We start from the raw sequence: 15,136 nt of genomic DNA on the forward strand, positions 1-15,136 counted from the left end.
TTGAAATGCAACTTCTAGGAGAAACCAAAAAACGGGAGTTACTAATAACATCATAACCCCTAGGGACAGGTGGGCATTAGGGATGCTTTGCTGATTCCTTCTTGCTCCTTTCAGTCCTGCCCACCTTGCCCTTCCTTTCTCCCTTCCAGGAGGACTAGGCCATAACAGAGATTGCCCAATGGAGCTGGACTGCAGCTCAAATAGCAGGCTTGGTCAATCCTAAAGCAGGGCAACCTCCTTCCCCTGCCTTTTTTTTTTGAATGGTAATTAGTTAGCACTATGTGCCAGGCACTGTACTAAGTGCTGGGGTAGATACAAGATAATCAAGTTGGATACAGTCTCTGTCCTGCATAGGGCTCACAGTCTTAATCCCCATTTTACAGAAGGGGTAACTGAGGCAAAGAGAAGTGAAGTGACTTGCCCAAGGTCACACAGAAGACAAGTGAAGGAGTCAGGTTTAGAACCTAGGTCCTTTTGACTCCCAGGCTCATCTGTATCCATGAGGCCATGCTGGATGAGAGCAGCGATCAGACTCTTCAATCCTCCACCCCCACACATGTTCAGCCTCAGCACTGGAGTCAGCCTGCAGCTGTGTGCCCTTCACCCAACCACTGTTCCATTTTATCATGAATAACATGATTCTTGTCCCTATGATAATAGTCTGGAAGACAATCAAGGGAAAGCACAGGGTGTCCGTCAGCATCTAGTGCTTAGAGAAGCAGTGTGGCTCAGTGGAAAGAGCCCGGGCTTGGGTCCCCCAGTGGCCCCAGAAGCAGCGTGGCTCAGTGGATAGAGCCTGAGCTTGGGAGTCAGAGGTCATGGGTTCTAATCCCGGCTCCGCCACTTGTCAACTGTGAGACTTTGGGCAAGTCACTTAACTTCTCTGTGCCTCAGTTACCACATCTGTAAAATGGGGATTAAGACTGTGAGCCTCACGGGAGACAACCTGATGACCCTGTATCTACCCCAGCGCTTAGAACAGTGCTCTGCACATAGTAAGTGCTTAACAAATACCAACATTATTATTGCCTTGGACCTTTCAGAGATGGACAGCAGAGCCATCGATTGGACAGGATGGGTCACAGCACAGTCCTACCAGCACCCCTAGAGTGTCACAGAGAGCAGTGGCCCTTTGCCAGTGAAGCAGGCAAGCAGTATAGCCTAGGGAAGCAGTGTGGACTAGTGGATAGAGCATGGGCCTGGGAGTCAGAAGGACCTGGGTTCTAATCCCAGCTCCACAACTTGTCTGCTGTGTGACTCTGGGCCAGTCACTTAACTTCTCTGTGCCTCAGTTACCCCATCAGTAAAATGGGGATAAAGATTGTGAGGCCCTTGTGGGACGTGGACTGATTACCTTGTATCTAACCCACCGCTTAGAACAGTGCCAGGCACATGGTAAGCATTTAACAAATACCAATTTAAAAAAATGTCAAACATAAGGGCCAGTGTTTGATCAGCTGTGCAAGGTGAGAGTGGTTGTGGGAGGGATTAAGGAAACTTCTCCAGCTACTCCTCATCCTCCTCCCAATCCAATATAAACTTTTAGTGTGGCCTCATGTTGACCAAGCCCACCTGCTTGTCTCATCTCACTGAATGAACCCTTCACCTCAGTCAAGTTGTTCTCCTTATGGTTCCTCCCTTCAGGCCTCCTACCCGAATCCCAAAGTATTCCTCAGGCAATGAGAATTTATCTGCTCTCTCCACCACTCCACCTCCTTCCCTTCCCTCTCGTCTTCAAACTCAGCCCTCAGCATACCTCCCTTAGGAAGTTCTCGCAGATTAAGCCCAGCCATATTCCTTCTCAACCTGCACCGTACCCTCCCCCCACTGTGGAAATTATTGTATCTCACTGGATATGCAGTTGTATGCACATCTGCTTTCTCTATTAGGTTATAGCCTCCTTGGGGAAAGGTCAAATCTATCCTTTGCCCTGTGCTTAGTAAAGTCCCAGGCATCCACTAAAGACTTGTTGGTAGTTCCCCTGTCCATTTTTTTCTTGAGCCTCTGTCCTGCCCCTGTCCTTCAACTTCTGTTAGTACCTACCATCAGATAACAGAGCATGCCACCTTCTAGGTTTCCCTACCATCTATCCTTCCACAGTCACTTTACCCAAGTCACCTTTCTTCCAGCCAACCTTGGCTGGGCAATTTTAGGACACCCAGATTATTCCCTGCTGCTAGCCTCCCACCCCTCTCCTTGAACATCCTCCATCTCAGAGGTGCAGGCAGGCCTCTCTCTAACACATACACAGATAGTGTTATCTTTTTCCCTTAAATAGTACAAACTTCCCCTTGTGACTCAGCCACCCAGGATCCAGCATTAAAATGTGATATGGAGACCCTGGTGAAGGCCAAGGGGAGGAAAAGCTTTGAAGAAAGGTTTGGAAAATGTGTGAAGGCAGCCTATTTCAAGGAAAAGGAACTGGTAGTTGTTTAACCAGAATCAATCAGTGGTGGTTATTGAGGAATGACTGTGCAGAGTACTGTACTAGGCATTTGGGAGAGTACAATTCAGTAGAGTTTGTTGCCTGTAACCCTTGCCCACAAGAAGCTTACAGTCTAGAGGGACAGAGAGACATTAAAATAGATTATGGATATGGGAAATAGAGTGTAATGATATTTACATAAGTGCTGTGGGGCTGAGGGTGGGGTGACTACCAAGAACTTAGGAGGTACAGATCCATGGGCATAAAGAGCTGAGTAAATCTTTCCATCTCTGCAGGGATTTTGTGTGATTGGCTGGAAGCAATGGTCTGTCAAAAAATAGGAAGATACCCCTAACTATTATCATCATTATTACTATTTTAATAGTGGTAGAAATAGTAGTAATATTTTATTACATTTTTACTCTGTATCAATTCTTCTAAAGGATCCTTTGATGATCCAGACTACGGTGAGCCAGCCATGCCCCGTCCTATCCCGGAGTCCCACGGAGCCTTGGGTTTGTCCAGGGAGCAGCCAATGAGCGTTCACTTCTGCCACACAAAATTTTGCAGGCCTTTCCTTTGCTCCTTCTACTCTCCTTAACTCCACATGGAACTGACCCGCATAATGGCAGCCATTTATGGCCCATGTCTGTTCCAAGGAATCCAGGAAGTACCCTGTTGGTGGTCTCTCCCAACCAATGGAAAGACGGGGCCTCACAGCTACTCAGCCTTGCCACATCGCTGTATTATCTGGCCAAACATTGAAATACAGTGGTATTATCTCTTTGAAGGAGAAATTGTTGTTCACATTGTGAAAATGAACAAAGTGCCCTTTTTTTACTGGGAAGAAATTAGACTAAGCATTTACTTAAAAATTATCTAGTCCCAGACTGTTTAAAATCTTTCCTGAAAAAAACAAGAGTTGTCCACCAACTTTAGTATTTTGTCCTCTCCCAAGCACTTAGTAACAGTGCTCTGCACATAGTAACCACTAAATAAATACCATTGATCGATTGATGGAAAACCCTCATTTCTAGCTGTGTATGGCACATCAATAATAAGATATGGGTTTTTAAAACAAAATTAATCATATGTTTGGGACAAACAAATGTTAGAGTTGCTCCAAGTTGTCCCAGATTTCCCTTGCAGTTTTTGGGAGAGATTTTGTAGATTCAATTGAAGACAACATTTTGAGTCATATGTTGAATTATGACAAAAATACTTGTTAAAAATCTCATTAGTTGGTTTACATTTAAGATAGTGAGGGGGGCTATTCAAACACAAGTGGATTCTGGGATTTTTTTTCCACCTCTGCTATTTTTGCCCTACACCAACACAAGCTTTGAGAGTAATTGAACAGCCACACAAATCCAATCCTTTAGGCAAGGATCTGGTATATCACTTTGTACAATAACACTGACCTCAGGATGCACTTTCTGAATTTGTTTAGGAATCTCAGAAGCTAAAAGTTACTTCAAAAGCCTCACTATGCAAACTTCTTTAATATCCACCAATGAATTACCACTTGTTCATGTGAGTTTTTCCATCAGGCACCTCCTTCAGCCATTCCCCATTTCCTCCCTCCTCTCCTTTCAACAGGAAAACCCAGCAGTAGGATAGACTATGGGTTCTGGACAGCCACCTCAGTCTGGTCTAAGACAATCAGATTCAGCCTTCTGTTAGCACAACAGAGCCTCACAACATCAGTCTTCCAGATCGGGCTGCTGAAACAGGGCCAGTTCAGGATGCACCAGGGGAACAAGACTAAAAGAACTGGATTTCCCTCACAGCAGGACTAATTTAAGGCTAGACATTTGTGGCTTTTGGAGCTGTGACTAGCGACCTACCCTGGGGCCTATTCCCTCTAAAAATGACCCCATTGGGGTGAGATTCCCGGAGTCAGAGCCTAAGCTTTGTTTACTTATCAGTTAAGTGTAGTTGCAGGCTAGTGGTGAGGGCAGGCTAACATCAGACAGTATACAGAAAAAAGGACCAATACTGGCCTGGCCCTCAGAGTATATGGTGGGCTAGCAAAGAGATTACTAGAATGGAATACAGGATTCCTTGGCTCTAAGGACCCACTCTGCTCTTGGAGACAGAATAGGTCAACTCTTGGTCTGACTGCTCTTCTAATGCTGCCCCAGGGTACAAGCTGGCAGCAGAGGGAGCCAAGGGGTTTTGAAGAGTCCCCGAGAAAAAAGGGTGAGCGAGTGGAGAGAGAGGGCTTGACGTCACCATTCTGAGAAGTTCTGAAAGGACCTGAATGGAGCCCTTCAGCCATTTCCTTGGAAGAACAGCAGTTTTTGTCTGCAGTTTTGTCCAGAGACATGCTCTGTCCTGCAATCAACCTGACCTGCAGGTCCTGTAGAACTCTTTTCCCATGCCCCTGTTCACCATCCTGACCCAGCCTCCCAAAGTGAAGCCTTGCCACCCACCCTTCTTTCTCCCCCTTTAATGGGAAATGTCCAGTTTCTGAACAGGCCTACGTCTGGTGTTCATCTCTGAGACTGGGACTCCTCTGTCAGGGACTCCTGCCTCTGCCATTGCCCTGGAGATCCTACCCTCTGGCAGGACTAGAAATCAGGACTAATGGACTGGCCCCCTCAAACTAACATAACACAAGCTGTTCCACCTCTTAAAATACATCAGGGTTTACTGAGTGCCTACTATTTTCAGAACACTGCACTAGGCACTTAGGAGAGTACAGTTGAATAAGAGACATCTTCCTCGCTCTTAAAGGAGTTTACAGCTGAAGAGGGGAGACCTAGCGACCCAAACCAGGCTATAAGATGTTGTGGGAAGGGAATATATCTGTTTATTGTTATACTGTACTCTCCAAAGCACTTAGTACAGTGCCCTGCATACAGTAAGTGCTAAATAAACATGAATGACAAATAGTTGAAGGTGAAAGAAAAAATCCAACAGCTATTAATAGCAGGTGTATGGAAGGATAAATAAGTGCTAAGGGTAGGAAATTAGTGCTAAGGGTGGCTATTGGACTTAGGTGGACCATAATTTGGATAAACCTCAGGTAAGATTTCAAGAAGACAATAAGGATTGGGAAAGCTATGGTCCAGTGGATTTGAAAGAGGAAGGAGTCTCATGCAAGGGGAAGGGGAAGGGGAAGTAATTGGAGATGGAGAATCAAGAACCAGGCACAATGAACAGATGAGCTTCCGAGAAACAGAGTGTGAGCTAGAGAGTTGTGGGAGGAGAGAGTGGATAAGTAGGAGGGAGACTGTCAAATAACATCTCCAACCTAGAAATAATAAGTATCACGCTACACACTCTTTGCAGCACAGAAAATCTTGGGGGCTAGTGGAGAAGCTGAGAATACTCAAAGATTGGGGTTCGTTGTATTTTGTCAATTGCCCTATCCCACTTACTATGGATGGGGATTTCAACACCAAGCATTCACTGCCACAGTGTTTTCTGGAGAACTGGTTGAGGTGGGAAGGGAGAGTATTAATGATGTGTCCGGGCCTGAGAAGCAGGGCTAAGATAGAGAAGGGCTGCAGCAGAGAAGCAACATAGCCTAGTGGCAAGAGCACGGGCTTGGGAGTCAGAGGATGTGGGTTCTAATCCCAACTCTGAAACTTGTATTCTGTGTGACCTGGGGTAAATCACTTAACTTCTCTATACCTCAGTCACCTCATCTGTAAGATGGGGATAAAGACTGTGAGCCCCACGTGGGATATCCTGATTACGTTGTATCTATCCCAGCGCTTAGAACAGTGCTTGGTACATAATAAGTGCTTAACAAATACCATAATTATTATTATTAAGGGGTGCGGGGTAAGTGGGTTTGAATCAGTTGAGAGAATCCTAGTGGAAGGAGTGGCAAGGTCAGCTCATTCATTGCAGTTAATCATTCAGTGGTATTTACTGAGTGCTTGCTGTAGGCAGGACACTGTACTAAGTGCTAGAGATCAATCAATTAATTTACTTACTGAACACTTACTGTGGGCAGAGCATAGTTCTAAGCACTTGGGAGATTACAATAGAGTTGGCAGGCATGATCCCTGCCCCCAAGAAGCTTGAAATCTAATAATAATGATATTTGTTAAGCCTTTACTATGTGCCAGACACTGTACTAAAGTCTAGTCAGGGAGACATTTAAATGAATTACCGCTAGGGGAAGCAAATGAGTATAAGGATAACACTGCTATGGGGAGTGGGTATCAAAGAACTTAGGGGGTAAAGATCCAAATGCATAAGAGATGGAGAAGAGCATGAGACAAAGGTGAAGAGATGAGAGGTTAGTCAGGGAAGGCTTCCAGAGGAGATATTATTTTAGGAGGGTTTTGAAGATGGTGAGAGTCCCAAGCAGGAAGGAGGACTTTAGCATGGGGCTGATGGTGAGAGAGAAGCCCCGTTGGCCCTAGAGGAGTGAAGTGAGTGAGCTGGGTTGGAGGTGGGGCAGGGCAAAAGCTGATTGAGTAATCTGTCTACACTGAAGCCACCTGAAACAGCAGGAGTCTTTCCTCTTATAGAAGCAGCGTGCTTTAGTGTAAAGAGCAGGGGCTTGGGAATCAGAGGACGTGGGTTCTAGCGTGGCTCAGTGGAAAGAGCACGGGCTTTGGAGTCAGAGGTCATGGGTTCGAATCCCCACTTGGCCACTTGTCAGCTGTGTGACTTTGGGCAAGTCACTTAACTTCTCGGTGCCTCAGTGACCTCATCTGTAAAATGGGGATTAAAGATTGTGAGCCCTAAGTGGGACAACCTGATTCCCCTGTGTCTACCCCAGCGCTTAGAACAGTGCTTGGCACATAGTAAGTGCTTAACAAATACCAACATTATTATTATTATAATCTTCACCACTTGTCTGCTGTGTGACCTTGGGCATGCCATTTAACTTTCTGTGCCTGTGACCTCATCTATAAAATGGGGATTAAGACTGTGAGACCCATGTGGGACAGCTTGATTACCTTGTATCTACTCCAGCGCTTAGAATAGTGCTTGGCACATTAAGTGCTTAACACATGCCATTATTATTTTTATTATTATTCTGAAAAAAGAAGCGTCTCTGTGTCTTCCCTGCCGCTCTCTCCCCTCCTCCCTCAGGCTGTTCAAAAGTTCAACTCTTAGTCAGAAAGTTCTTTCTGATGCATAACCACAATCTCCCTTGCTGCAAATTAAACTAAACTGCTTTTGATCTGTGTTCAGAACAGACAGACAGTCCCGCCCAGCTGCCTACACCCACTCTCCAATTTCTACCGGCTCCTAGTGGGGAGGGGGAAACGGGCGGCCGCTTTCTGGAGAAGGCTCGGTTCAGGGGAGACGCCCCTTCCACCCCCCGGCGAGGAGCCGACGACCCACCTGAGTGCCCCATTGGCTGCCGCTGCTGCAAATCAATCAGTCAATCAATCAATCACCTCTCCGGAGGCCGGGCTGGCCCGGGACCAACCCGCTTGGAGGCATGGAAGGGATAAAGTTCCCTCCTTGCGCAGGGCAGCGGCTGGCGCTCGGGGGTTGAACTTTTGTCTGCGAGTTTTGTGGGCTGGAGTGGGGCAGCAGCTGAGATCCTTCCTGGCGGGCAGGCCAAGCCAGGGTAGAGGCTGCACTTGAGGAGCTTGGTCATCTCTCCGGGTTGGCCGGGCGCGTAGAGGAAGAATTGACGCAGGTAAGTCACCGTGTGGGAAGGGATTTGGGGTCATAATAATAATAATAATAATATAATGTTGCTATTTGTTAAGTGCTTACTATGTGCAGAGCACTGTTCTAAGCGCTGGGGTAGATACAAGGTAATCAGGTTGTCCCACGTGAAGCTCACAGTTAATCCCCATTCTACAGATGAGGTAACTGAGACACAGAGAAGTTAAGTGACTTGCCCACAGTCACATAGCTGACAAGTGGCAGATCTGGGATTCGAACCCATGACCTCTGACTCCCAAGCCCAGGCTCTATCCACTGAGCCACGCTGCTTCTGGGGTCACTGGGGGACCCAAGCCTAGAGGGGGGTACTCTTTGGGGCTCTCTCCCACCACCCATAGGAACCCCAGGCTCACCCCGCCTTCGCCCACGGCCTCACGGATAGTGGAGCGCCCGGGAATCTGCCAATCACTCTTCCCACCCCTTCAAAGTCCTACTGAAGACGCACCTCCTCCAGGAGGCCTTCCCAAGCTAAGCCTCACTTTTAATAATAATGATAATAATAATGGTATTTAAGTGCTTATTATGTACCAAGTACTGTTCTAAGCTCTGGGCTAGATACAAGCTAATTAGGTTGTCCCATGTGGGGCTCCCAGTCTTAATCCCCATTTTACAGATGAGGGAATTGAGGCACAGAGAAGTTAAGTGACTTGCCCAAAGTCACACAGCTGATTAGCGAAGGAGCTGGGATTTGAACCCATGATCTCTGACTCCCTAGCCCGTGTTCTATCCACTGAGCCATGCTGCTTCTCTGCAGTGTACAGCGTGGGATTCGAACCCATGTCCTCTGACTCCCAAGCCTCTGCTCTTGCCACTAAACCACTCTGCTTCTCTCCCCCTCCCTTCTGCGTCACCCTTACTCGCTCTCTTTGCTCTTTTCCTTCCTCTCTCCCCTCAGCCCTTATGTATATATGTATTTATCTGTAATTCTATTTATATTGATGCTTGCTTATTTGTATTGATGTCCGTCTCCCACCTCTAGACTGTGAGCCCGTTGTGGGCAGAGGACTGTCTCTCTCTATTTTGCCGTATTATACTTTCCTAGAGTTTAGTACAGTACTCCGCACATAGTATGTGCTCAATAAATATGAATTAATGAGTCGATATGCAGGTGATCCTTCCCCGTCCATCCCCGCTGAATGCAGTCTAGCCCCAGACACTCATGAGATAGTCCGATCCTTTCCTGGGGCCTTGTTTGGCTTCTGAGAGGGGTTCGGGGGGCTCCTGGCTCAGGATTGGCAAATGACCATGATGGCTGAGGGGATGCATGTGGCTTGTCACATCTCTTCCACCTTGCAACTCTGTGGCCTCCCCCTGCCAGTGACCTTCCTGCAGGTCTTCACGCCACCCCCCCTCTCCCCCTCTCCCCCTCTCCCCCAGCCAGGTCGGTTTGAAAGTGCTGCACCAACAAGATGCTAGAGGAAACCAGGATTTGGGGGGTCATGGTCCATGAGCTTGGCCTCCGCTTTTGAAAAGGCTGCCTGCACTCTGGAAAACTCATATTAACCAGCCCATTCACTCATTCACTGAGTTGTGCTAGGTTCCCTCAGTGGAAAGGGCTCAGTGTTTAGTACTGGGACAGGGTCCCTGACTCACACTCAGCCAGTCCATCAACCAATTCCACTTACCGATGCTGGTCTCTGAACTAAGAGGTTGAAGAGGGTGCAGTACAGTAGAAGTGGTAGACGCCATCCCTGCCCACAAGAAGTTTACAATCTGGAAGGAGAGGTAGATATTAAAAGGTATTACAGGCAGAGGAAGCAACTGAATGTAGAATATGCCCATAAGTGCTGTGGGGTTAAGTACCTGAGGAACTATTGCCTGAACACTGAAGAGCTGAGGTGATCAATCATATTGAGTGTGTACTGTGTACAAAGCATTGTACTAAGTGCTTGGGAAAGTACAGTATACATAGTTGGTGCAATAAGAAGGGAAATGAAGTGGGGAGATGAGGGATTAGGCACGGAAATCTTCCTGAAGGGTTTTTTTTTTTTAGTATTTTTGAAGATAGGGAGCATGGTGATCTGTGGAGTGTTAAATTACTTAATTTACTCAATCATTTATTGAGCCCTTACTGTGTGCAGAACACCATACTAAGCACTTGGGATGGTACAGCAATAAAGAGACAATCCCTGCCCACAATGAGCTCATAGTCAAGTGGTATGACCACAGAGGATCACAGGCTTAGAATAGAGGGATGGGGTGCTGGTGACAAGGAGCAGCTGTGCCTTCTGCATAATTTGGTCCATTGGGACTCCCAGATGTTATTGGGGTGGGGGGCAGAAGCAGAATGGCAACATCTCCCACAGGCCTCAATGTTCAGGAGGAAAACATAAAGAACTAGCTGTGACTTGGGGTGAAGAGGGGGCAATGGTCAAACTAAATCTCTAGGCAACCAAACCCCATGGTCAAGGATGGAAAAATCAATACAGCATCGAAACACATTTTTAATCTCTGGATCTTGGGTGATAAGAACATGGATACTGCTTTCCCTCTTGCTTAGGGGTGGTTTCTCCTCTTCTGTTTTCATTCAATTCCATCTCCAGCTGGGTTTTGAAAAGTCACCTGAGTAGTGTTAAATGTTTGCTCTGTGGTCTACCAAGTAGCTTAGTCATAAGCTGCCCTCCCTCACCTCTGGGTCATGCTGCTGGCAAGGCTTTTATTAACTCTTACAAGCAAGGAGGTCTGGCAGCCCACCAGCAGAGCTGGGCAAAAGAACTGGATCCCGATCTGGAAAGGGGTGGGCTCTTCCCACTGAAAGCAAAGTTCTGACTCTGGTTGGGTCAGGACCCAGGCTCCATCATCAGCCAACCCCCTGATTCTTTGGGTCTGAGGGCAGCACCCAGTCATTAGCCATGAGGGCACGACCCATCAGGACCAAGACCTACAGGAAAGAAATATAGTGCTAGTGACTTGCACAAGCCCACTCACACTTTCTTGTCCCTGTTGGTTGTGTTCTTGGTAGGGCTCAGCTGCAGTGAGTCAAGCAGGGGTGTAGCACGTTGCAAAATGGATGCAAATTTTTTTTTAATTTTTTTTGGGTTTTAATGTGTGGGTCCCATTTGTAGCCAAAGTGTCCACAACATGAAACCAACGCTCTTCCTGTAGGGCACAGTCTTTGTAGGACTGTGGCCTTTGCTTCCCTCATCAGCCATGTCATTTTCAAGATTGCTGCTGGGTATGTCCACCTTATGGAATGTTCTAGGCTATTCTTCAGTCAGAAAGGTTCATTTCTGATAGCCTAGTCCCAGCAGGCAGAACCTAGACTGAGACCCACCAGGACTCCTGACTTGCAGAGCTGAGTTCTTTCTGCTTTGGGATGATGAGAGTCTTGCGTGGAATTGATGTTGAGACCAAGCCTGGTAGACAAAAGAAACCTCAATTGAGTAAAACTGAGTTGAAGTCATAATGCTTGGGACCACTGCCCTTTTCCACTTAAAGAGCATCTGTAAAAGGAAACTTAGAACCTGATTCTCTGATCTCTTGAGTCTGGTGGGATGGGGAAGAGAAGTTGGTATACTGAAGGATAAGATCCCAAACCACAGAGCTAGGTCCTCTCCATGCAATAAAGCTGAGTGAAAAGCTTGCTCAGGATGGAACTTGTATTCCTCAGCTTAAAGTCACTGGACTGGTGTTTGTATTCTGATTTTGGGTTTACCTTGCAAAAGTGAGCTGTTTAGAGGAAATCAGGCTTCTCCACCTGAGTTTTCTAGGTTTGCCTGAGCCCTGGGGCAGGACCACAGCTGCGAAATGTTTAGGGAAGTAGTGTGGCTCAGTGGAAAGAGCATGGGCTTGGGGGTCAGAGGGCATGGGTTCAAATCCCGGTTCATCCACTTGTCAGCTGGGTGACTTTGGGCAAGTAACTTAACTTCTCTGTGCCTCAGTTACCTCATCTGTAAAATGGGGATTAAAACGCTGAGCCCCACGTGGGACAACCTGATCACCTTGCATCCTCCCCAGCACTTAAAACAGTGCTTTGTGCATAGTAAGCACTTAACAAATGCCATTATTATTATTCTGGCTAAAAGCAAAAAGACTCCCACCCCACCGTGGCTCTCGATCTCCGAACCAAATTCAGAGGGTCTTTCCTGCCTCTTGAGGATACTGAGCAAGGGTGTTTGGTATGATCTGTTCGAAAGGAGCAGCCAGGGTGATGTATTTCAACCAGAGCTTGGCTGTTGCCCCCAACTTGAACTACAGTCTGGACCAGATCTGTCTGTGTGCAAGTCCCAGACTGCACAGGTCTGTGCACATTCAGAAATCCCACTAGAGAAAAACACCCTCTTCAGTCATATTTTTTTGAGTGCTTACTGTGTGCAGAGCACTGAATTGCTTGGGAACACAGTGTACTCAAAAATGCTTTGTATAGTGTTCTGCACACAGTAAGGACTCAATAAGTACAATTGTCACAATATATAACAGAGTTGGTAGACATGTTCCCTGCCCAAAATGAGTTTACAGTTTAGAAGGGTTGTTGTTCGGTAGCCAGGCTTGTGCTCCTGGGTGATCTTTCCCTGATTATCTATGCCTTTTACCTCATCTGTAAAATGGGAATTAAGACTGTTGGCCCCATGTGAGACATGAACAGTTTATGGGTTTACCCCAATGCTTAGAACAGTGCTTGTCACATATTTGAGCACTTAACAAATACTATTATTGTTGTTGTTGTTTCCCTCTTTACCCACCCAGGCTAAACCACCCATTCAGATCTGCCTGATTTTTTTTTTTGTTTGTTTAATCTCATCCTCAGGAGCATCAAGGCTCCAGAGGATCAAGCTGAGAAGATCCCAAGTTGCTGGGGGACTGGCAAAGAGCCTCCTCTGTCTCTGCCTCTTTGAGATGATCTCACCCCTTGCCCCTGGGAGGATCCCAGTGGGCCCCTGTTTAACCTGTCCTCTCTGCCAGGGTCATAATCTGGAAGCAATATGCTCAGCCACAGTTGTGACCAGTGGCTATCTTCCCAAGCCTATCTGGTATCTGTAGAGATAAGCCACAACTGACACCTCTGGTGTCTTGAGAAGATGTGACCCACTCTTTGTCATTTATCAAGCCCCAGAGACCCCCTCCCTCTCTCACTCATCCTTCTCCAGTGTGAATGATATGGGAGTTGGCATCTCTCTGGGCTCCATTTCTTAGAGCCTTGTGTGCTCCTGATGAAACTCTGCAAATCAGGTGTGCAGACTGGACTGAAACTCCTGCAGGATAAGAGGGGAGTTGTGTCTGGAGTAACCCAGACCAGGGAGGGAGCCAGCCTTGATACAGAGCTGAGAAGTAAAGAGAAAAACCCCACAAAGTCTAGGCCCCAGGGTGGTTACCCTACCTCTGGCTTGGTTCAACTTGCCTGTATTGGCAGCACCTGGGGGTGGGGCATTAGTCACCATTCATATGTCTGCCAGCCACCTCTGGGCACCTGTCCCACATTCCAGCTCTTTGCCATGGTCCTTGGCCCTTCAGTCACCTTGCCCCTTCCATCTCACTACTCTCCTACTACAATCCAGCCTGCATATTTCATTCGTCTAATGCCAATCTTCTCACTGTAGCTCGATCTCATTTATCTCGCTGCCGACCCTTTGACCATGTCCTGCCTCTGGCCTGAAACATCCTCCCTCTTTGTATCCAACCATCACAATTCCCACCTTCAGGCCCTTATTGAAGGCACATCTCTAAGAGACCTTGCCAGACTAAGTCCTCCTTCTTCTTCTTCTTCCACTCCGTTCTGTGTCACCCTGACTTGCTCCCTTTATTCATCCCCTCTGTATCCCAGCCCCACAGCCCTTACATACATATCTATAATTGTATTTATATTAATGTCTGTCTGCTCTCTCTAGACTGAAAGCTCACTGTGGGCAGGGAATGTACCTGTTATATTGTTGCTGTGTACTCTCCCACACACTTAGTACAGTGCTCTGCACATAGTAAGTGCTCAAATATGATGGAGTGACTTACTGACACCTGGAACTGGCTCCCTGCCTCCTCAAGGTTCCCATGGGCTGTGTTTGGGACAGGGAGGGAAAGTGGAACAATGTGAAGGAATCTCCCCATAGGTTTTTCCTCTAGCAGATTGCTGGCTCCACAAGAAACTGGGCACTTTGAGCATATTGCCTTAGCCTCTCAAGTGCTCAGTACAGTGCTCTGCCATCCATCAATCAGTGGTATTTATTGTGTCCACAGCAATGTACTAAGCACTTCAGAGAGTACAATGCCCCAGAGTTGATAGATTTCCTGCCCACAGTCTCAAGGGGGAGACAGACAATATAAGTAAAATTACAATTAAGAGCTATGTATGTAAAGTGCTGTGGGGATGAGGGTGGGATGAATACCAAATTCACTTAGATCTGTGACTGTTGAGCACAGATGATGCAGAAGAGCAAGGGAGCTGGGGAAAAGAGGGGATGTAATCGGAGAAGGTCTCTTGGAGGAGGTGTGACCTTAGAAGTTCACACAGTAAGTCTTAATAAATGCCATCTTTTGATTGTTTATGGGTATCATTGGGGTAGGAAATGGCCTGCAGACTTGGGGCACAAAACATTATGGGTGAGGACTCTAATCCCGACTCTGTCACTTGTCTGCTGGGTGGCCTTGGGCAAGTCACTTAAATTCTTTGTGCTTTAGTTCCCTCATCTGTAAAATGGGGATTAAAACTGTGAGCCCCATGTGGGACATAGACTGTATCCAATCTGATTCCTTTTATTTACTCCAGTGCGTAGTATAGTGCCAGGAACATAGTAAGCACTTAACAAATTCCATTAAAAAAAAAGAGCAATTTATCTTATCAGATGCAGATTTCATTGTGCCATTCTAGCCACATCAGCTAAGTATCCCCCACTTAGGGACTGACAGTGGGACAGTCTGTTCTCTCATGTAAGTTCTAGCACCATTCAAAAAAAAATCTTTGCTGCCAATGGAGAAAGTTAGAAGCCCCCTGCCACCAGCTTCTTCCAGACATAAGGTAGCACAGGGCAACTCTCACCCCTTACTGAATCTACCGGGACATCAAAGAAGATCTGCAATGGGTCTTGGCCAGGTGGTTACTCTGGCCAGTTTCTTTTTCAAACCCAG

At 46.9% G+C, this 15,136-nt stretch overlaps 1 protein-coding gene across 3 annotated transcripts in view; it reads left to right on the forward strand.

Moving 5' to 3' along the window:
• The first annotated feature begins 7,694 nt into the window (after nucleotides 1–7,694).
• The window catches only part of STRA6 (signaling receptor and transporter of retinol STRA6), a 59,633-nt gene continuing 52,191 nt past the window's right edge, over nucleotides 7,695–15,136 (forward strand). The window contains exon 1 of one of the 3 annotated variants that reach the window (XM_029066543.2): nucleotides 7,695–8,048. The gene's annotated coding sequence lies outside the window, so the exon portion shown is untranslated. The remainder of the gene's footprint in view (nucleotides 8,049–15,136) is intronic. The other 2 variants (XM_029066540.2, XM_029066542.2) reach the window with 2 other exon arrangements.

Source organism: Ornithorhynchus anatinus, chromosome 5, assembly GCF_004115215.2.
Source record: "Ornithorhynchus anatinus isolate Pmale09 chromosome 5, mOrnAna1.pri.v4, whole genome shotgun sequence".
In the NCBI taxonomy this organism is placed as follows: Eukaryota; Metazoa; Chordata; class Mammalia; order Monotremata; family Ornithorhynchidae; genus Ornithorhynchus; species Ornithorhynchus anatinus.